The 22,747-nt window shown below is 38.5% G+C and overlaps 1 protein-coding gene across 37 annotated transcripts in view; it reads right to left on the bottom strand.

The window, feature by feature from the left end:
• MAP2 (microtubule associated protein 2) overlaps nt 1–22,747 on the bottom strand; it is a 300,076-nt gene that overhangs the window by 196,947 nt on the left and 80,382 nt on the right. For 2 of the 37 annotated variants that reach the window (XM_060410370.1, XM_060410374.1), the window contains exon 3: nt 18,383–18,501. The exons of the other annotated variants lie outside the window; for them this stretch is intronic. The gene's annotated coding sequence lies outside the window, so the exon portion shown is untranslated. The remainder of the gene's footprint in view (nt 1–18,382; nt 18,502–22,747) is intronic. 37 annotated transcript variants of the gene reach the window in all.

Genomic DNA, 22,747 nt, shown 5'->3' with positions numbered 1-22,747 from the left:
GCTCTCATTTCCTCCAGGTAGGGCAGCTCCCTGTTTCCACTCTCCTTGTGTTAAGAGAATTCCTAGAAAACACCTCTCTCAGCTGAACCAGCTGTCTTTACCCTGTATCATCCCAGTTCTCTCAGAAATGATCTTGATCTGTGAGCAATCTTCCTGCCTCCCCTTGGAGAAGGGGCACTACATCAATGTCCCTAACACAAACCAATGTAGTTCCTCACTGAACCACCAGAAACTTGTGTCTAATCTGAACTGGAAGTAAGCTCTGACAATCAAGTCTTTGTTTTAAAAGACTGCATCGTATTAAATAAGTCCCCATGCCTTAGAAATTTTTCAAACAAAAGAAGACTAGAAGGAAATTTGCCAAAATGCCTACTGTAGAGGCATCTGGGTGGTAGAGTTAGGGGTTTCGTGTCTGTTTCTTTACACTGTTCTGTACTTTCAAAAATTTCCACAGTGAAAACACAATTCAGAAACCAGAAAAAAATATTTTAAACGTATCTTGATGAGGGAGGTGGGGACAGTAGGGAAGAATAAATAGTGTGTAAGTAAAGTCCAGTACTCTTGCCTGGAAAATCCCATGGACAGAGGAGTCTGGTAGGCTGCTGTCCATGGAGTCGCGAAGACTCAGACATGACTGAGTGACTTCACTTTCCCTTTTCACTTCCATGCATTGGAGAAGGAAATGGCAACCCACTCCAGTGTTCTTGCCTGGAGAATCCCAGGGACAGGGGAGCCTGGTGGGCTGCCATCTACGGGGTCACACAGAGTCGGACATGACTGAAGCAACTTAGCGGCAGTAAAGTCTTATTTTATGAGACTCAATTGTGAAGTGGTGAAAGGGGGAACTGAGCAGAGTGCAATATAGAATCCTTGAGAGAAAAAGAAAGGGAAAGTGGGGTGTGGGGAAGGGTGCTGTGCTGTGCTTGGTCACTCGGTCATGTCCCATGGACTGCAGCCCACCAGCTTCCTCTGTCCATGCAATTCTCCAGGCAAGAATACTGGAGTGGGTTGCCATGCCCTCCTCCAGGGGCCCTACCAACCCAGGGATTGAACCCAGGCCTTTTGCATTGCAGGAGGATTGTTTACCTTCTGAGCCACTACGGAAGGGTGCTGCTGCTGCTAAGTCGCTTCGTGTTCAGCTCTGTGCGACCCCATAGACGACAGCCCACCAGGCTCCACCATCCCTGGGATTCTCCAGGCAAGAAAGAACATTGGAGTGGGTCGCCATTTCCTTCTCCAATGCATGAAAGTAAAAAGGGAAAGTGAAGTCGCTCAGTTGTGTCCCAACTCTTCGTGACACCATGGACCGCATCCTACCAGGCTCATACGTTCATGGGATTTTCCAGGTAAGAGTACTGGAGTGGGTTGCCATTGCCTTCTCCAGGGAAAGGTGAGATGTGGGCAAATTAAAGCTATTTCATGAGTTCACCAAAGAGCAGGGTAAGCCTAGTTTTTAAGGTACATTAAAAATTACCACTTGATTCACTGGTAAAAATGTCATCACGTTTGTTGGTCAACTAAAACAATCAACCATTTGAGTCAAAATGACAATGCAAAAAGGCTGCAGACATAGGGTATAGGGTATCATTTTGTGACTCCGAATTCCAAGGAGCCACTAAAAATGGAAATAGAAGATTTAGTGAGAAAGCACTAAAACAAGGTCATGTAAACATGGACAGTTCCAGATTTAAAAATCTGTGAGTTAGCGTATAAGGGTATCATATGGGCAGTCTCTGAATTTCAAACTGTCTCCACTTAAGTCTCGCACAGTTAGTTATACAATGTGAGAACATGAGGGAATTGTTAAATATCATCTTTAAAATGGGGATAATTTTATTATCTAGTTCTTAGAACACTAGAAAGATTCAGTGAAATAACACATGGTCAGGGTTTGCCTGCATGCACGCTCAGTTGCACAGTCGTGCCCAACTCTTTACGACCCCGTGGCCTGTAGCATGCCAGGCTCCCCTGTCCATGGGATTATCCAGGCAAGAATACTGGAGTGAGTTGCCATTTCCTCCTCCAGGGAATCTTTCTGACCCAGGGATCGAACCCAGGTCTCCTAGGATTCCTGCATTGGCAGGTAGATTCTTTACCACTAAGCCACCTGGGAAGGCTGTGGTAAGAATTTAGCACTCATTAAAAATCAAGCATGTTGATAAGAAAATGATTATGAGGATGAAGAGTTTACATGAAATAAGTAAAACCTAGGCCATGTAAAAGCTGAAGTCATACCAAGGTCTCCTTTTTCCAATTAGTCAAAGGAAGAAAATGATCAACATGTACGTTTTTAAAAGGAAGGACATCATTTAAAGTCACTTTTTCTCAATAAGACTCTTCCATGAGCAACCTAAGATTGGTTGCATATGACTACCTGATGTTGTTTAACAACAAAAACTATTCCTGGCTAGCATTATAAAGAACAATTTTAACCAGTGATCCATATATTATAAATTTTATTATTAGAATCAGCATTTACTTCAAACGCATTTAAAAAATCATTTAAACCCTACTGACAAATGAATCATATTACCCAAACAATAAACATCTCAAGAGTATCGAAAGCAAATTCTACTCAACTTCTGTTTCGGTATTCTCAAGGCTAATATGCATAAATGTGGCAGATGCACATTGAATTATTTTATGACATTTCATGAAAGTCTGTTTTGGGCTCATGAGAGTACTGTTTGCATTTTGTTTACTGCAGCACTCAGTGGCTGAGTGCTTTCTTAAACTTTAAAAACTATGCTATAAAATGATGGGGAAAACATTTTGAAAGGGGAAGAGCAGATGTTTTGGGACACAGAACATGGACAAAATGAGCCCACAACACAAGGAGACTCAGGTGCAGTAAGAACTGAAAAACAAAGAGAAGGAAATTGTCTTTTCTATTCTAGTAATCTGCTTTTTTCCTTTCTTTGTTTTTCTTAAGAAGAAAAGCTGTTCGGAATTTCCTAAGTATCATATCACCTAAGTTGCTCAATACAATTTACCTAGATTTGGTCAGAACTGAAACATCTCTCTCTCTCTCTCTATATATATATATATATATATACACACACACACACACACACATATATATATGGCTTTGGATAGTCTATAAATTTTTAAAAGATATATTTCATGGCATCAGCAAAAATATTAATAGTAGAGGCAGTGTGTCGCTCATTTCAGTCAGGACCTACAGGCACTCTCCTTAACAAGTAGAATCGAAAGCTGGATGAAATAAAGGCAGTGCTAAAGCCAAATCTGACCTCTGTACCCTTACACAGAATTAAACTCGGAAACAGAGTTGTGGGCTAAAGTGGCTCATTGGTAAAGAATCTGCCTGCCAATGCAGGAGACGCAAGAGATACCAGTTAGATCCCTGGGTTGGGAAGATCTCCCGGAGAAGGGAATGGCAACCGACTCCAGCATTCTTGCCTGGAAAATTTCATGGACAGAGGAGCCTTGAGGGCTCCAGTTCATAGGGTTGCAAACAGCTGGACACAACTGAGTGACTAAACAGAAACAGAAAAGAACAGCTTTATTGCTTTGTGAGGAAAATGGGGTCACAACAAGCTAATGCCCTCAAAACTGTGTCCCCATTTGGAGAGGATAGGGAGAAATTTTATGGCAGCGGTTCAAAGAGGGTCTGATCAGCTCATGGACGTTCTTCTGATAGACTGGTGATGAGTAGGAGTCAGCATCATCAAACTTCAAGTTCGAACCAGTCAGAGGTCTACATGCTTATGGGCAGCATACTATGTTAATCAGCAACTTCTCCCATCTGGAGGGGGTTTTGGTATCTGCAAAATACCTAAAAAATAATGATGGGGAACCAGAACCTTGCCCCAAGGTTGCACCGTTATTTCTCTTGATTTTATTTCTTTCTTGTCTAACACTCCCTCCTTTTCCTAATTGACAACCGTTTGAATGTGCTCATTGGAACTCAGGGGAGACCATGGAGGCTGAATGAAGGCTATTTCCTGTAATCAAAAAAATAGGGGATACAGAAAGGCTTTGTGCCCAGGAGCTCCACAGGGCCTTGCTTGGTATCAGTGCCAGTGACACTGAGAAGTTTCTATGAAAGAGAAACAACTACAAAAGAAGGTAAATACCTGTATTATTAGATGGTTATAAAGAAAAAATATGGTTGCATATATCAGGAACCTAGTGTGCTGTCTGGAACTTCATAAATATTTGACTTCAACACAAATTACTAGGATTTATGATTTAATTCAAGCTGAGAAAAATACTCAACCTCATAAATAACAGGCAACTTTAAGATCTCAAATTACACAATTAGGGGAGATATTTAATTTCCTGCCTGTATTTGTCCTATACTCATGCAACTGAACAGTGAACATTTATTGCAGTTCTAATAACCTGTACTTCCTCCACTGATTAACAAAGTAAATAGAGCTAATTCGAGTGAGGCAGAGGCTACAAACTGTCTTCTATTATCCATTCTCTTCTTTCTCTTTTATCAAAAGAATCTTTGAATGCTAGTTGGGCACATGTTTATTTTGATCAGAGGTCCATTTCACCTTGATAACACAGTTCAGTTCAGTTCAGTTCAGTCGCTCAGTCATGTCCGACTCTTTGCGACCCCATGAATCGCAGCACGCCAGGCCTCCCTGTCCATCACCAACTCCCGGAGTTCACTCAGACTCACGTCCATCGAGTCAGTGATGCCATCCAGCCATCTCATCCTCTGTCATCCCATTATTCTCCTGCCCCCAGTCCCTCCCAGCATCAGAGTCTTTTCCAATGAGTCAACTCTTCACATGAGGTGGCCAAAGTACTGGAGTTTCAGCTTTAGCATCATTCCTTCCAAAGAAATCCCAGGGCTGATCTCCTTCAGAATGGACTGGTTGGATCTCCTTGCAGTCCAAGGGACTCTCAAGAGTCTTCTCCAACAACACAGTTCAAAAGCATCAATTCTTTGGTGCTCAGCTTTCTTCACAGTGCAACTCTCACATCCATACATGACCACAGGAAAAACCATAGCCTTGACTACACGGACTTTAGTTGGCAAAGTAATGTCTCTGCTTTTGAATATACTGTCTAGGTTGGTCATAACTTTTCTTCCAAGGAGTAAGCATCTTTTAATTTCATGGCTGCAATCACCATCTGCAGTGATTTTGGAGCCCCCAAAAATAAAGTGACACTGTTTCCACTGTTTCCCCATCTATTTCCCATGAAGTGATGGGACTGGATGCCATGATCTTCATTTTCTGAATGTTGAGCTTTAAGCCAACCAAATAACCAAGTTCTGGTCAGTAGGACTGAGTAGAAGAGGTGTGCCTAGGCCATTGACAGGATCCCTTCTGCTGCTCTTTCTTCTTCCTGCTCTACAGGATGTATGTGTGATGAGACAGTGGAAGCAGCCATCTTGGACATAAAATAAAAGTTGTACGTTGAGGCTGGTAGGTCAAAAATATACAGGCATCTGGTGATGATGGATGAACATGCCAAACGAGGACTGACTTAAATTTACCTTTACCTCAGGTTTTTTTCATCCTTCTTTCAGGGATCTAGTCAAATTTAAATATACCTGAGACAAACTCTGCTCTCAGCACTCACAAAGTTAATGGATTTGTTTTTCTTCCACAGTTATTAATGGAAAAGAAAAAAATGTTAGGCTATATGTAATCCTAATAAATTACTTCAGCTGTCCAGGAGTGAGTGATGGGTCTAAAATAGATAGGAGTATAATTAAAGTTGATAGTTAAAATGAGACATAAATAGCTTATAGGTACTTAGTGACATACGCATTTACTCAAAGTATTTATTGCTTCTCTCTGAAGCATTTTTCATCTTGCTAATATCCTTTAGGGACTGATGAATCTGCTTGTCTTTTCCTTATTTTAAATGGAATTCTGCTTTAAAAACAATTAAGAAGGAATTTTAGAGGGCCCTTTGTCATTATAAGACTGGATACCCTACTAACATTCCTAATTATCAGGCCCATATTTTTTTCTGGAAAAGCTACTTTAATGGACTTAACAGTAATGTCCATGATTTTCACAGGAAATATGTTTTTTTCTTCCTCACACCAGGCAATGTCCCTCATCCCATGAGCTCAATTACTGTCTCTTTATCAGAGCACACACATAATTGTTTGCTGAGACAGGTACTTACTCAGTTTTGTCAATATGCAACTCAGTTTTGTCAATATGCAATGCATTGACTACACATTGATTTGGACTGAATACTCTGCTAATTAAACTATAATCTTGAAAACTATAGAATTCTAAACATTCTTCCCAAACATGCTTATTTCCCTTCAAAATGCAATGCCCTTGTTGCTCTAATGCTGCACCTTTAAAACCTGATGCTGCTTCATCTGGGCTTCCCTGGTGGTTCAGATGGTAAAGAATCCGCCTGTACCACAGGAGACCTGGGTTCGCTACCTGGGTTGGGAAGATTCCCTGGGGAAGGGAACAACTACCCACTCCAGTAGCTGCTGCTGCTTCATCTACGACCCCATTTTCTTTGCTCCAACCCTCATGAGTTTTCATCTAAACCAGGTAAATTCCATTTTGAAGGACAAACAGTACCTCCTTACTCTTCATTCAGATACAAAGATTCTTAACACACCATAATTTGGTCTTCCCTGGAAAGAGAGGCTGGAGATATGATTCTGCTTTTAAAAGTGTTTTAAAAAAATGACTGAGGAGAAATATGTGTATGTATTTCTGCAGGTCCTAAGAAGACATGGGTTCCACTATCCTTCCAATTGTTTTCACGAGGAAGAGACCTGATCCTCTTTTAGCAACAGTGGAAGGTCTTGGGGGCTGGAAGCCAAATCTGCAAAAGACTGAACTGTCAATATGTTAATCAAATTGTAATCAAGAGTGAAATACGGCATCTAAAAGATCTCATAAATGATAAAAATAATTTTAATTAGGAAATAAATGCAATATTGTATTATTATTTTGTACATCAAAGAAGATCTAGTACACAAAAATTAAAAGATGGACCCTAATTCCTAACTCTATCATAATTCTATAGTAAAATTATAATTTTATGTAATTCTGTAAAACAGAATTACATGGACTTTTCAAGGGGGAAACATAGTATCTGTATAGTATTTCATTCTAAAATATTGTATTTTTTAGCCTTAGACCCAATTGATTATTTTTAATGTTTTTCCTGAAGAACTATGGCTCACCTCCAGTAGGTTCTGGGGATGAAATTACTTGTGCCATGAAGATGAAGGAGGCAGGCATATAATAAGGGGTTGAGGATTGTAACTGAGTATTCTAGAAGCTTGATTTTAAATATTTTCTAGGAAAAAAAATGATAGCTTCTACACTACAAAATTCTACAAAAATACATAATTTAATAGATTCTGTCCAGCATGCCCACAATTTACTAAATAAAATTTAAACACTTGTATTAACCTAGATAGCAATTTTAGTATAATAAGTGCTTACTGGGTCCACTGAAGAAATAAACTCAGAGAAATTACAAGGCTTTTGAAAAGTTAAAAACAAAGTCAGGGATGCAGAATGTGTCTATCACTGATTCTCAAATTTTAGCATCAGAATCATTTGGAGGAGAGTAATGATAAAACAGTTGTTGCACTGCAATCCACATGTTTCTGACTCACTAAATCTGGGGCATTTCCAATAAGTTCTCAAGTAGTGCTGATGCCACTGGTCTAGGGACCACACTTGAGAACCGCTGTCCTACATTAAGGAAGAACATAAGGACATCAAAGAGGGAGCTCAATCTTTACCTCCAGGAGGTCACAGCCACAAGTGGTGTCAGACTGAGCACCTGAGAAAAATCTAGAAGACATGGTTCCCTAATAAATTATGTAAAGTCACTGTATTGAAGAAAGCCAGGCAGGAACTATGGGAAGCGGCATGAGGAGAGAGGCAGAGTGATGGAAGACCAAAGACCAGTGGACAGCAGTGAATGCATGGAGATGAGAAAGACAGGCTGGGATCTGGGACCTTTTGTTGTAGTGTTGCATTGCTTGCACCTGGACAAACATCTTGAGCAACAAAATAAAAAGTAAATATAAGGGACTAAAAGAAACTGCATGCACGCATGTGTGCGTGCTAAGTCGCTTCAGTTGTGTCCGTGTCTCTGCAACCCCATGGTCTGTAGCCTGCCCGGCTCCTCTGTTCATGGGATTCTTCATGGCAACTGGAGTGGGTTGCCATCCCCTCCTCCATGGGATCTTCCTCACCAGGGGTTGAACCCAAGTCTCTTACGTCTCCTGCATTGGGAAGCAGATTCTTTACCATTAGTGCCATGTGGGAAGCCTGCAGGCATGGGTAGTTCAGGCAAATTCCAGACCACAAGATACAAAGAGACTAAACAGCCCAACTCCCAACTCATGAAGAGCCAGGGACACAAGGAGAGAGTTGGGAGGAAAAGCAGGGTACTGTGGCCCCCTGAACACACCACCACCTATGGGGTGGGCAAACCACCTAAGCCACCCCACCAGCCCTTGGATATACCCCTACCCTCACCCCAGTTAAGGAACCAGCTCATCCCATCCTGCTCAGATAGCAAGATAGCAAATGAACCTGTTACTTGTTCTCACTGTGGCAGGGGTCCCAATAAAGCCTTGCCTGAATTTCTTGTCTGACTCTTGATCAATTTCTGTTGATTAAGGAGGCCAAGAACCATGGTCCATAACAAAGATAGCAACTAGATTTGTTCTTTCAACATATTATATATTGACTGAGTATGTATTATGTGCCCACAAACTGAGCTGGGGGGTTAGGGACTCATTAGTGTTCCATCAAAATAGAAAATGCTTCTGCTTTCTTCAATACTGTGGCTAGGGAAAATAAACAATAATTATACAAATCAATATAAAACATATCAGATATATCTATAATATATAAATGCTATGGAAAAGAACAGGGCAGGGTAGGTTGAATTTAAGTGTTCATTTTTCACACAGGTGATGTGGGAAGGGTGCCCACCAGATATCAGACATAAGAGCTGCTGCAAGAATCTGAGACAGTTCCAACTGGTAACCTTAGCAATTATTTATCCTCCAGATGCCAAGATTAGTACAAAGAACTCCAGATAGAGAGGGTGTAGAGTTCATGAGAGCCCTCTAACTTAGAAGTCTACTGTATTCATACATTCACAGATCTTGTTCAAGTAAGTCTGGGAGAGAAGAGAAAGCATTTATTGGTTTTGTGGTCAGTCAGTTTACAGATTCTGAACTATATCCCATCCACAGATATGCTGTGAAAGATCAGGCTTAGGAAATAGGTTTGCATACTTCATAGTTCAGATCTCAAATGAAATTCCTCTAGCACACAACGATCACTATCAGGAAACAGTAATACTATTTATTTAGTTGTTCTAATTACAGCAACGCTTCCTTCTTTCACTTTCAGGATGGCAGAAAATAGGACTAAGGTCAGTCAACATCTCTGAAAGCATCTAGCACAGATGGTTCAATTAGGAAGAAAATTCTATGAATTCTAAGGTAACGTTTTGGTTTTTTTCATCCTATAGTAAAGAGGCAGAAGGAATGAGGATTCCCTGTCCGGCAGAGCCCTACCTTTTTAAATATGTAAATACTTACACCACCACGAAATGCAAATGCTTATGTATTTTATCCAAATTAAGTCTACTTAGTTCTGACCATATCAGAAAAAGGAAGAAAAAAAGGAAAGGAAAAAAATCCAAAACAAAGACTGAGAAAAGTCTCAAACACTTCTTCCCATGTGCTCCTTATGTGGGCATATATATGAATTCTGTTTCCCTCCACATTGAGAACTCTTCAGCACTCACAGTGAAATATGCTGTTTGTATATAACTGTTAATCTCTAAATTTTTTTCATTTACATGAGGTCAGTTCCTAGTTTCCTCAGCTACATCAAGCCGACTGCTACACTCCAAAGCATAAGACTTACGGAAAAAAGCAATTGGACATTCCTGATCCACTGATGGATGAAAATACTTTCTGAATTATCAGATCTTTAAAAAGCCCGTGGTACATTTAATTATATAGACATATTTCCTCTGCATTGCTTTTTAAGCTTTGAAAATATCAAAATCATGACATGACATGAGAAGAATTCTATTTTGACAAAATGAAAAACACAAAAATTCTTCTACTCAGAAAAAAAGGAATGTAATGGAGAAAATAAACACAAAAATAGAATTGGCTGAAAACCAGCAACCACAAGAAAAGAAGTGCTGCAGGAAATGGAACTAATCAGTTACTATAGTGAAGATTTTTTTCCCAGACTTTCTTGGGTTGAAAAAAATTACAAATTAACATAGAAACTAGGAGTTTGAACAAAGTTACATATGTAGTCTTAAAGAATTTCATGTGACTATTTATTTTTTGAAAGGACAATAGACTTTTTATTTAGTGCAATTTCTAAATTTAATCTCCTTGAGATTCTTCCGGTATCTTAGTGAAACTTTGATTAGCAGGGTGAGAGCTTTTGAAGAATAAGGTCTATATAATCATGCCATGATATTCTTTCTAAAGATATAAATGTTTTTGTCCCTAACTCATTTCAAGGGTCAGTGCATTCGGTAACAGACTTGCTTTGGCTGAATCCCCACTCAGCTCAGCAACAGTCAGTGCCTACAGAATAGCCTTCCTTGAGTTAGCAGTTATCTCCACACTGGCAAATTTTGTAATATGAAAGTTGCTCCTTCCGGTTATTCTCTTATCATGGCTCACTCATATTGTTTGGTTATTTTGGTATGTGTGTGTGCATTCAGTCACTCAGTCGTGTCCGACTCTTTGCGACCTCATCATGAACTGCAGCTGCCAGGCTCCTCTGTTCATGGAATTGTCCAGACAAGAATACTGGAGTGAGCTGCCATTTCCTACTTCAAGGGGATCGAACCACAGAGGGATCAAACCCATGTCTCTTGCATCTCCTGCATTGGCAGGTGAATTCTTTATTACCAGGGCACCAGCTGGGAAGCCCCATTTTGGTACAAAACATACCAATTGCTTTTTAACTGTTTTATGCCTAAGAAATGCTGTTTCTAAATGTGGATATGGAAAACTGATCTCTATATCTCTCAAAATTGATTTAGAAACAATTGCCATTTATATGCTAGAGGTTTTTGGAACACCGGTGTTATCAAACTTGCAAAATAGTTTGTGATTCTAAGTTTGCTTTTTTTTTTTAATTGTAAATAATTTACTTAAAAAAATCATTTACAAAAACATCTGACAGCCTCTGGCCATATCCACAGAGATGGCAAATTTCAAAGCTGTAAAAGATAGAAAATAACCTTTATATAATTTCCAATATCATACTTGAATTATAGTGCGGTGTCAAGAAAAAAATGGTGCCCAGAAACTCAGACCTTGTCTTGACATCCTGGATTGTTACAATCACAATATCTAAAAACTAGGTTAGAAAACATATGACTTATTTCCATTTGATTTATACACAAGAAAACTTAGGTCTCAAGAGTTGAAATTCATTATCCAAACTGCTTAGCAGAAGAGGCAAGTAATGAAGTCAGGTTTCCAGACGCCAAGGTGTGTTGATAGTCACTAATTATCATGGTGTAAAAGACCTCCAGTCAGTTACAGAAAAACACAACAGGTAATGAATTGAAAAAAAAACAAACAAAAACTAACATGGATCTTTTGTCACATCCTTGTTTTAATCCACAAAAACTTACTATATATAAATTAGTGAAGGTCTTGTGCTATTTTAGCCACCATTTCACCATATTCAGGCAAAAGACATTAGGATTGAAGAGTCTGGCTGATGAAAAGGAATCTAAATCAGAATACTTTGTGGATTTTTTTTTTTTACTCATTCTTTTTGTATTTCAGAAATATAAAAATGAAGTTGATCAAAGTATACTTTCTGCAAGACACTCTGTTAAGTGCATTACATATATGACATCATTTACTTCTTTTGATTATTACTATTCAGTTCAGTTCAGTCACTCAGTTGATTGTTTCCGACTCTTTGTGACCCCATGGGCTGCAGCTATTAAATCAGTTTTAATCTCACTTTTTTGAGACTATTAACATAGCAATGGTCATATAGCCAGAAACTGCTGGAACCAGCACTGGAATCCATATGATTCCACAATCTATTTTTATCCATGAATTAAACTGCTTAACTCTTAAAAGTTATTCCCTGCCTACCTCCTTATCGTTTTCTAATAAAATATATTTCTTTTAAATAATTAAAGAAGTTGCTTCTGCCCCTGAAAAAAATTATACTCCTAATGTTAGATAGAAACAAACATTAAAATTGATTCTAAACAGGAATAAATAAGATAACCAGGAAGTTCAATTGAAAATCTTTATGCATTGAGTATCTAAAATGTCTTCTCCAAGTTTCCATGCCAACCTTTCTACGATGCTAAAATAAGCTGTGTAACAACAGTTACTCACACTGCATTATGTAGGCTTTTGATACATTAATTTTTTTAATAAGCCCAATTAAATGTTGAATATTTAGCACATGGAGGAAGTAACATTGGCACAAGTCGTTGTAAGGCAAGCAATGCATTGCTTTTGTTTTTCTAAATGAGAGAAGCCTTAAAAACAGATATGAAGGAGACTTTTTATTTCCGTTAACTTTCTTTTTATGTATATCCATAGTTAGTCATAGCTTTTCAAAATAGAGTTTTATAAAAGTTATGCTTAAAAATATGAAAAGCTCTAACTGCTTAACACTGAATTTGTAGAAGACAAATCTGGAAATCTAGGGCACTTCCATCATCCATTCAGACCACCTGATAAAGGAAAAAATACATAAATAAAAACCCAATGGAGCTGAACAGGTCTGTTGATTGTTCTTATGCAGTTTGAAGAGATTTCTTTTTATTAATCAAGCTCTTTAAGGACAAATATATTGTGGTTTCATTGACTGTTAAGTATTATAGGGGCTTCCAATGGGGAACACGAAGGGACTTCTGCAGGTCAAGAGGCGAGAGAGTGGGGGATCTGCCAGGTGGGTTCAGCCTTCAACATGCAGAAAGCCCAGGCTGATGGCAGCCCAGACAGGATGGTAAGAATAGAGATGCTCACAACAACAATAGAGAGGGGAACACAAGGCACCAGCAATAATAACAACCCAACAAAAGCAATTAAAGTGACAGTGAGAGTAACTAAAATTTAAAGTGAAAGTGAAGTCGCTCAGTCGTGTCCGAGTCTTTGTAATCCCAAGGACTGCAGCCTACCAGGCTCCTCCGTCCATGGGATTTTCCAGGCAAGAGTACAGGAGTGGACTGCCATTTCCTTCTCCAGGGGATCTTCCCAACCCAGGGATGGAACCCAGGTATCGTGCATTGTAAGCAGACGCTTTACTGGCTGAGCCACCAGGGAATTGTATCTGGCAGTGTACAAGCTTCCAGAAAGAAAAAAAATGTTAACGCATATATGGTCTCTGCCTCAAAGAACTTAGAATCTAACCAATAAGAAAAACAAAAGTTGATTAAGCAATGGGAATAAACCTAAATGCCACAACAGATGAGATTTGAAGAGTTAATGGCATACAGAGCCAAGACATCTAGCCCAGTGGAGCAGACTCCCCAGTGAAAATGATGACTAAGCATGCATCCCTACAGCAGAAATGGAGAATAAAGGAAGAGGAGGTACAAGAGATGAGGCTCAGAAATACTTATGGGTGTCAGCTGATTAATACAAACATCAGAATTTAATTTGTGCCTTACCAGGCTGTGCAGTAGAACTTAATAGGTCATATCTAATGAGCAGATTCAGGTAGTCATAGATAAATAAGAAAAGACAACTGCAAATTCGAGTCATGACTACTTTTGTTTCATTGCCCAGAATTATGGGCTACACTAAGCTGATGCCACACTGATCTATTGATCTGTACTTTCTGTCCATAAGTCACAATATGTTTGAATAGAGTATTTTATTTCTAAGAAGGTAGCATCAACCATTATTTTCTCCAAATGAGGAAATTTTAAGATATGACCAAAGGTAAAAAGACAAAAAAAAAAAAAAAAAAAGCTTCCACATAAGAACTTTTTAAAAGACTTTAATTAATGACTCTACTAATGTCAATTTCTTGGATTGAGGTCGCAGGCCATAATACTCTCTCTGGGAGAGACCTACAGCTGCAACCCTCTTGCACATACTAATAATTTTGAAACTTATTTTATCTATTGATCTAAACCTCCAATCAGTCACTCCAAGTCATAAAATACCGATGACAGTCATAACAATTTCAAGTTGTTTTGAAAAGTATTTGCCACAAACATTTCTTGAAATATCACATAAATTGGTGGGCAATATTTTCTTCCATCTGAGATTTAAGCTTCATCAACCTACTTCAGTGACATGATTTCGTATCATTTATAGTCTCCTGTGCTTCCTGGGTGGCACTAGTGGTAAATTGGCACTAGTGCCAATGCAGGAGACCTTAGAGACACTGGTTCGAACCCTAGGTTGGAAAGATGTCCTGGAGGAGGGCATGGCAACCCACTCCAGTATTCTTGCCTGGAGAATCCCATGGACAGAGGAGCCTGGTGGGCTACAGTCTAACGGATTGAGAAGAGTTGGACACAACTAAAGGGATTTAGCACACACAGCATACATAGTCACGTGTATAAATTTCTAGTTCACTCTTTTTCCTATTTTTGGAGCTCAACATACTGTCTTATGCTAAAATCCATCATTTCTGCCCTGGGCATATGCATAATGCTATGACATCTTCCTTGATTCAGAAGTATATAGCCACACCTTTCTGCTCTGATTAGCTCTTGATGTCTAAGTTACTCTCTTTTCTTATTATGTTCTCTCCTATCACAGGTGAGATCCAGCTGGTGAAACACAAAGAAGTCCCATCCTTTGCACCAGAGCACTGTAGAAATGATGCTGAAATGAGCGGTCTGGTTTTATATCTAGTGTAAGAAGCAGCTCACCACCATTTTGTGGCTTCTCTCAAGATGAGCACAACAAAATTTCCCAATTTGAATTACATCAATGAAGATAACATTTTCTGAACTCCAACTCTAAACATATGGTCTGTCAAATGATTTTTATATGATTTATGACTTTATGACGTCTTGTAAAGCGGAACAACTGAACTGCATTATCAAATAATCTATCATTTATTAAAAATAATAATGTCATGGGATGCTAGTACTTATGAAAACAATAACTATTGAATTCAGCATGTGACGCTTCTCCATTAATATATACTATAGAATGGAATACATGAAGCGTAAACTATTGATCCCAAAAGTGGATCATAAATATACTTTTCATGTCATCTTTACAAAAGGCAAAGTTCCAGCTGACAGAGGTCTAACATGCCAAACTCTTTCCTGTTCTTTCTCTAAGAAGTTAGAAAAGAAACATCCATCATTACAGCTGAAGCAGGTTGTTGTTTTTTTTTTTAAAGAATATTTAAGAGTTTACAAGAAGCAAGGAGGAAGCATAAAGACAGATGAAGATGGGAGGAAAAGGTCATGATCCAATCAGACATCCTTTATTTCTGAAGAATTAATTATGTGGTTTCCTACTAATGATAAAAAGAGAAGGAGGGCACTTGAGAGGTGCTGCCACAGAAAAGGCTTTTAAAAGCCATCAGTTGATACTGATTCTAAAATCCTTAATAAACCATTTAGCAAACTGCACCTTATGTTTAGGTACCTCACACAAACGTGCTGTTAGCACATAGGTGCACTCCAAAGCTTGTTCGAGTTACCGCCTCAGGAAGAAAGGGTAAGACTATGTCGGCCATGTTTCCTTCCAGCACACTTCCTGGCACACTGTTGTGCTCCCAACAGCATTTGTTTAACGAATCAATAATTTACTAGGTGTCCCTTTACACACGCTAGAAAAAAGGTTAGACTGACTCAATATTAAAATAGAAAATCAAAAAAAGCTCTGAACTCAACTTTAGAGGCAGGTTGGCATAATGAGCGATTTTCAAAAGAAGGTGCCGTGCATTCTCTTTCATCTCACTGACATTAATCAACGTGATTGCATCCAGACAGCATGGACAAGATACTGTCACATATTCCAACATGCAATCAGCAAGAGCAATTGTGTTCAAATGTTTCTGTGTGATATGGGTCAGGTTCAAAACAAACCCAATGACACTTAAAACTGTGAGTCTGAAAAGGGAGCAAAGTAAACGATACTGCTGAAAACTATCCTGTGAAACTATAATTTCTCAAGAAGTAAAGGGCCTTACAAAAGGGAAAATGTTTTGCCTCGTTAAAGAATAACTCTCAGAAGGTCTTGGGTTGTCTAAAGAATTTTCCCTTAAATACACACCCTTATAATTACAAGTAAAATAAATAATATAGAATAAGACTTCAGCTGGAAAGATTACTAAGCCCTGGCAACATTCTTTTCTCTTTGTACAGAGAAACAAAATTCGTGTAGGTGAAGGCTGATGCTTCATTATTAGTCATTATTAGAGTTTTCTCCATGTCCTTCTTTAGAATGCTAATTATGTTCACACATACAAAAGTATGCGTTTTAAACTGTTCTCACTAAATTTAAAGATAAATTGTAAGAAAAAAGTAACCCTATGGAAAAAGTACCCTCTTATTATAGCATATGGGTTTTAGCTCTGTATACTTATTCATATTAAGAAATGAATCACTGGAGGTCTTATAGGAAAGCCTGGCCTTAGTAATCTCCTGATCCATTTATCATCAGCAGATGCTCACTCTGGGTGCAACCTGAATGATTGCTCCCAGAAAGCTCATAATTGCTATAATTAGGGTCACATGACCTCCAGCTTGTCTTGCTTAGGAAAAAAAAATTAAAAAGCAGATGGCCAAATATTAGCATTTGAATGAGCACCAGAGGTCCTTTAGATGAGGGGAGCTAAAGTTAAATGCACCAGAAAGCTGTGAATGGCTGATCTAAAACACACTTAAAAGAGTAGTTTATGCTTTTTTTTTTTTTTAATTGTCCATCCTGCTCTCTGCAGAGGCCCACCTTCCTTTATAAAAGCTAAATCTGGGCAGTCCTACCCCACTCATCTACCCAGCAACCAGGCTACTACAGAGTGCAAGGAAAGAGGAATGACTGTACTTAAATCTTTCTACTTTGAGTTCTATTTTTTCTTTAGAGTATCAGTTCAGTTCAGTTGCACAATCATGTCCGACTCTGCGACCCCATGGACTGCAGTGCACCGGCTTCCCTGGTGGCTCAGTAGGTGAAGAATCCACCTGCCAAATGCAGGAGACACAGGAGACTCTGGTTCAACCCCTGAGTTGGGAAGATCCCCTGGAGAAGGCAATGGCAACCTACTCCAGTATTTTTGCCTGGGAAATCCCATGGACAGAGGAGCATGGAGGCCTACAGTCCATGGGGTTGCAAGAGTTGGACATGACTTAGTGACTAAACCACAGCAGTATATTTGAAGAACTAAAACCATCCCCTAAATACTTTTCTTAAGAAACAATATTTTAAATATAAAGTGAAAGTGTTAGTCGCTCAGTTGTGTCTGACTCTGCAACCCCATGGATTGTAGCCCGCCAGGCTCATCTGTTTATGGAATTTTCCAGGCAAGAATACTGGAGGGGGCTAGCCATTTCCTCCTCCAGGGGATTTTCCCTACCCAGGGATCAAACCGAGTCTCCTGCACTGCAGGCAGATTCTTTACCATCTGAGACACTGGGGAAGCCACATTCATGTAAGGGCAAATACAAATTAAAAATAAGGGGCTTAATTCTCCCTGTTGAAAATAAGCTTAAAGACTTCCCCCTTTCATTTTTCTTTTACAATTTCTTCCATTATCCTTTTCAAACGCATGTAATTCTTCATAATGGGCTAATTAAGTCTCAGGCCACGCTCACATTCAGAAATGTTTTTTCAAAGACCTGGGAGACATCTTTTTGAAATGCAAGCCTCAAGGGGTAACAGCTCCTCTATCTCCCTTGCTGGAGAGTATTAGAGCCTAATTTAGGTTGGCTTCTTGCTCCAAGTTGTAAAACTACTTCCCCTTATAAAGGTATTAGAAGCCTCTCTCTCTCTGTAGAAGAAAATCAATTAGCTAACACAGATGGTCACCCAAATTGCCAAGTAAATTTAGTCCTCTTACTAGAGGACTAGTTATTATTTATCTTGAAAGGTTCTATGTGACAGGTTGTATTTGCTTGGCTATTTAGAAGGTTGAAATTTCTTTTGGTCTTTGCATTCTCTTAGTGGATTGCCTCTGGATGCTCATCACATTCTAATTTAATGCTTATTCATTAACAGGAGTGTTTTCTTTGTCTACTAACTTTGTGGAAAGGATTTCTGGGTTGGGAGAGGTTGTTTTTAATTTCCCCAACAATTTCAATTCCAATTAACCCTTCTCCCTGGAGTAGAGGCCTTTCAGATAATTTAACAAATAATTCAAATGGCGAAATTCCAAATTTCCCAAGTGAAATTTATTAAAGAGATAAAATATTTAATTTTACTTTCATTTACCTTTAACTGCAAACAAGCTTGGTAATATTCATTCCAAAATAAAACAAATCCAGATAGCATGAATGTCAGTTGGAACATCTGGCTCCCATGTGTCAAGATATTGGTGTTTATTTTTTCTTCTAAAAAAATATAACATAAAACATAATTTTACTAATGGAAGCTCTTGGAACAGACCCTCAGATTAATATTTCTCTGTGTAACTACTCTTTGTGCACAAAAACAGCAGGAAAAAAAATAGATATACATAAAAGTAGTTCAACAAATATTTTTTGAAAGAGAAAAATTGGAAGGTTGAGACAGAAGGGGAGATGGAAGAGGCAGAATCTTGGTCCAAAGTAAACTTGTCTTGCAACCTCTGTTCCAGGTCTAACCTTCCAGTCCTACCTAGCCCCTTCTCTGTGCCTTGGCTTGGCTACTGTAGACCTCTTTTAGGATAAGCCCTTCTTTTTCTAGCTCTCACATTTCACCATATCTATTTAAATTGTTTACCTTTAAACCCAGCTGAACTTCCTTTCCTTATAAGGTCCTTGTGAATCACAATGAAGTACATCTTTTCTGGATCTCTCTAGAAAGTTATATCTGTACTTCGTATTTGATTGCATTGCCATGTATTAGCTGCTATTTATGAGTATTCATTTTTTCCCTTCCCTTAACTTGACGGCAAGCTACTGGAGAACAAAGGAACCATTTTTGGTTCCTTTTGTAAATATAAAGAAGATGCAAAAGTCAATTACTTCGTTGTTCAACAAAGCAGTGTAGGAAACTTTCAGAAATGTAATGTTTTGTCATCACAGTGTATGGCAAAATGCCAGGGGGAGACATAAAAGTGTTTGAAACGTGATTTGATTTGTTTTTTCTTTCAGAAAGTTTTTGGAGGTAAATGCTTTCTCTTCAGATTAAACATAGTATCTTCAATACTTTTACGTCATGCTTAGATCAGAGATACTTTTTACCAGTTCATTACTTATCTCATAAAGACCACACTGATATTATTCTTGATACCTAGCTCTTTATCTCACCATTTTGACACTGTCATAAATGATGTCCCATTCAGCTAGTCAAACTGTACCATTTTCTTGGATGAAGGAGTCCTTAATAAGGTGCTCCACGTGGAAGTATACCACTTTAAGGGAGGGAAGATGATGAGGGGTGGGGGAAGGACGAACTGTACCCAAGGAAGAGAATAGTTTATATATATATATATATATATATATATATATATGTATATGTATATATGTATATATATATGTGTATATACATATATATAAGTTCTAGTCACAAATAAGTGCCTGATAGCCAAACAGAAATGTCTAAAAGGAAAGAAAAAAAAAAAGTGAAACAGCCCAGATGATGACTCTGTCTTTTAATGATCTAGACTGGGGAATCAGGTTGGTTCTGACAGTTTCATAGTTCCATGGAAATTCACCAATAATGGTACTTCTAAACCATGTGTTGCTACCAGTACTCTGATAGTAAAACCTTTGCATATGTGAAGAAAGCCCACATGAGAAGATAACGATTCTAATGCATCAGAGCAATTATTACTAAATGAAGTATTGAGAATACACTTATAGTTCATATGAGACCTCTGTTCTATGGGTGCTTTAGAAGTATTAAAAATGGTTCCTTTGCTCTCCAGTAGCTTGTCATCAAGTTAAGGGAAGGGAAAAAATGAATACACATAAATAGCAGCTAATACATGGCAATGCTTTCAAATACGAAGTACAGATATAACTTTCTAGAGAGATCCAGAAAAGATGTACTTCATTGTGATTCACAAGGACCTTATAAGAAAAGGAAGTTCAGCTGGGTTTAAAGGTAAACAATTTAAATAGATATAGTAGAATGTGAGAGCTAGAAAAAGGGCTTATCCTATAACAGGTCTACAGTAGCCAAGCCAAGGCACAGAGAAGGGGCTAGGACTGGAAGGTTAGACCTGGAACAGAGGTTGCAAGACAAGTTTACTTTGGACCAAGATTCTGCCTCTTCCATCTCCCCTTCTGTCTCAACCTTCCAATTTTTCTCTTTCAAAAAATATTTGTTGAACTACTTTCATGTATATCTATTTTTTTAAACTATGAGCGGGAATCTAATCCACCATGAGATTTTTTATCCTGCTCTTTTGTGCACAAAGAATAACTATACAGAGAAATATTATATTCATGTAAAGGTAAAGAGCTTTTATATTTTCTAAACACAAAGTTAAAACAACTTTTGCCAGTTGGTCTCTTTGTTCTTCTGCACCTAAGCACTGTGTGTGTGTGTGTGTGTGCACATGTGTTCGGTCGCTTTAGTCATATTCAACTCTTCGCAACCCCATGGACTGTAGCCTGCCAGCCTCTTCTGTCTCACTGGATTTTCCTGGCAAGAATACTGGAGTGGGTTGTCATTTCCTCCTCTAGGGAATCTTCCCAATCCAGGAATCAAACCCACATCTCCTTCCCGTCTCCTGCATTGCAGGCAGATTCTTTACCACTGAGCCACCAGGGAAGCCACTGAGCACCTTAGTAGTAACCAACAAGAAAGTTTATAAAAACTGCCCCGACATAGGAAAATCAGAAAATTAACAAATTTCTAATTTCTAAAAAATCAGAACATTAACAAATTTCTGATTTCTAAAAAAAATCAGAAATTTAATAAAATTCAGCCCCTATAATATAAAAGAAAAACAAAAGAAAAAGAGCAATTCCAGGTATGGCAGATGAGTAGAATTACATTTGATAGAGTGAAATAGTTATTTAGGTAACTCCTCAGTGAGGTGGGTGGGGGTATATTTATAGTTGATGGATGATTATTTAAGCACTGTAAGATGTTTTAAACTAACTTCAGTAATTATTAAGTAACATGGATTTTTTTTTTAATGTTAGGAAATACCTGTAGGAAATCGAAGAAAAGCTGATGACTTTCCACTGGAACATTTATATGATATCCTAGGCTGAATATATAAGTACAATTTCTCGAACTCATTTCACCTAGCCTACATGGCTTGTACATGCGTCAAATGTACTACCAATAGAAGAGATTTTCATCTTCATTTCCAAATAGTTAAAAGAGTTAGAGAACCCCAAAAGGCAATTTTTATTATTATGTGATATTAATGCCAGATGGCCTGTTAGATCTCTGAGTCCCTAAAAGAGATGAAGTTTAAAGTGTTGGGACTATAATGTTGCCAACCAAGTTAAACATCTTACTCAGTGACCTACTTTTTCCATATTTCCAAATTTACCTAAAATTCTTAAACAATGAAAAAAACTTAGAAATAAAAAGAACAAATCACAATTAGAGAAGGAAATTCTTATGTTACTTTCCCTAATGATTTCAGAAATGAGCTCCCCCCTTCCCTCCACGGACACATACATGGTTTCTATTCCTTTTGTCTAATTTAGTCTCCTTTATGGAACTGATAATTCTTTACGGCTGCCTAAGGACCCCTTAATGGAGACGGCAATGGCACCCCACTCTAGTACTCTTGCCTGGAAAATCCCATGGATGGAGGAGCCTGGTGGGCTACAGTCCATGGGGTCGCTAAGAGTCAGACACGACTGAGTGACTTCACTTTCACTTTTCACTTTCATACATTGGAGAAGGAAATGGCAACCCACTCCAGTATTCTTGCCTGGAGAATCCCAGGGACGGAGGAGCCTGGTGGGCTGCTGTCTATGAGCTCATACAGAGTCAGACATGACTGAAGTGACTTAGCAGCAGCAAGGACCCCTTAAAGATGCCAGTATAGGTGTTGTTTTTTCTTTTTTGTTTAAGTGGACTAATTCATTCTAAAACTTTCCTCTTGTACCTAGAGAGCTACTTCTGGCAAGGCACTAACATGTGACAATAAACCCAAGGACAAGGCTGAAAAAGTTTTTCCACTCTATATGTAAAATATTTTGAGGCGAAAGATATCAAGTTCACTCTCATTTATCATTCTGAATATGAATATCTTATAAATAAAGGCACTACTGAATAGTGTACACACACATACACCATATTTACATTTGGGTAAATATGTAGTTTTCTACTTATTTTTATCCCTCCAGAAGACTGTTTGATATTTTTAAGAACTAGTAATATTACATTTCACAGAGGAATTCCCCTCCCCCATGGTGGCTCAGCAGCAAAGAATCTGCCTGCAGTGTAGGAGATGTGGGTCCAATCCCTGGGTCGGGAATATCCCCTGGAGAAGGAAATGGCAACCCACTTCAGTATTCTTGTCTGGGAAATCCCACAGACAGAGGAGCCTGACGGGCTACAGTCCATGGGGTCGCAAAAGAGTTGGACATGACTTAGCTTCTAAAAACAGCAACAACAACAAAAAAACATTTCACAGAGGAATAGTCTATTATAAAAATTGTATCTGATTTAGTGACT

This window comes from Ovis aries, chromosome 2 (assembly GCF_016772045.2).
Source record: "Ovis aries strain OAR_USU_Benz2616 breed Rambouillet chromosome 2, ARS-UI_Ramb_v3.0, whole genome shotgun sequence".
NCBI lineage: Eukaryota > Metazoa > Chordata > Mammalia > Artiodactyla > Bovidae > Ovis > Ovis aries.
Note: the sequence above shows the minus strand (reverse complement) of the source record. Positions and strands in the feature narration are given on the sequence as shown.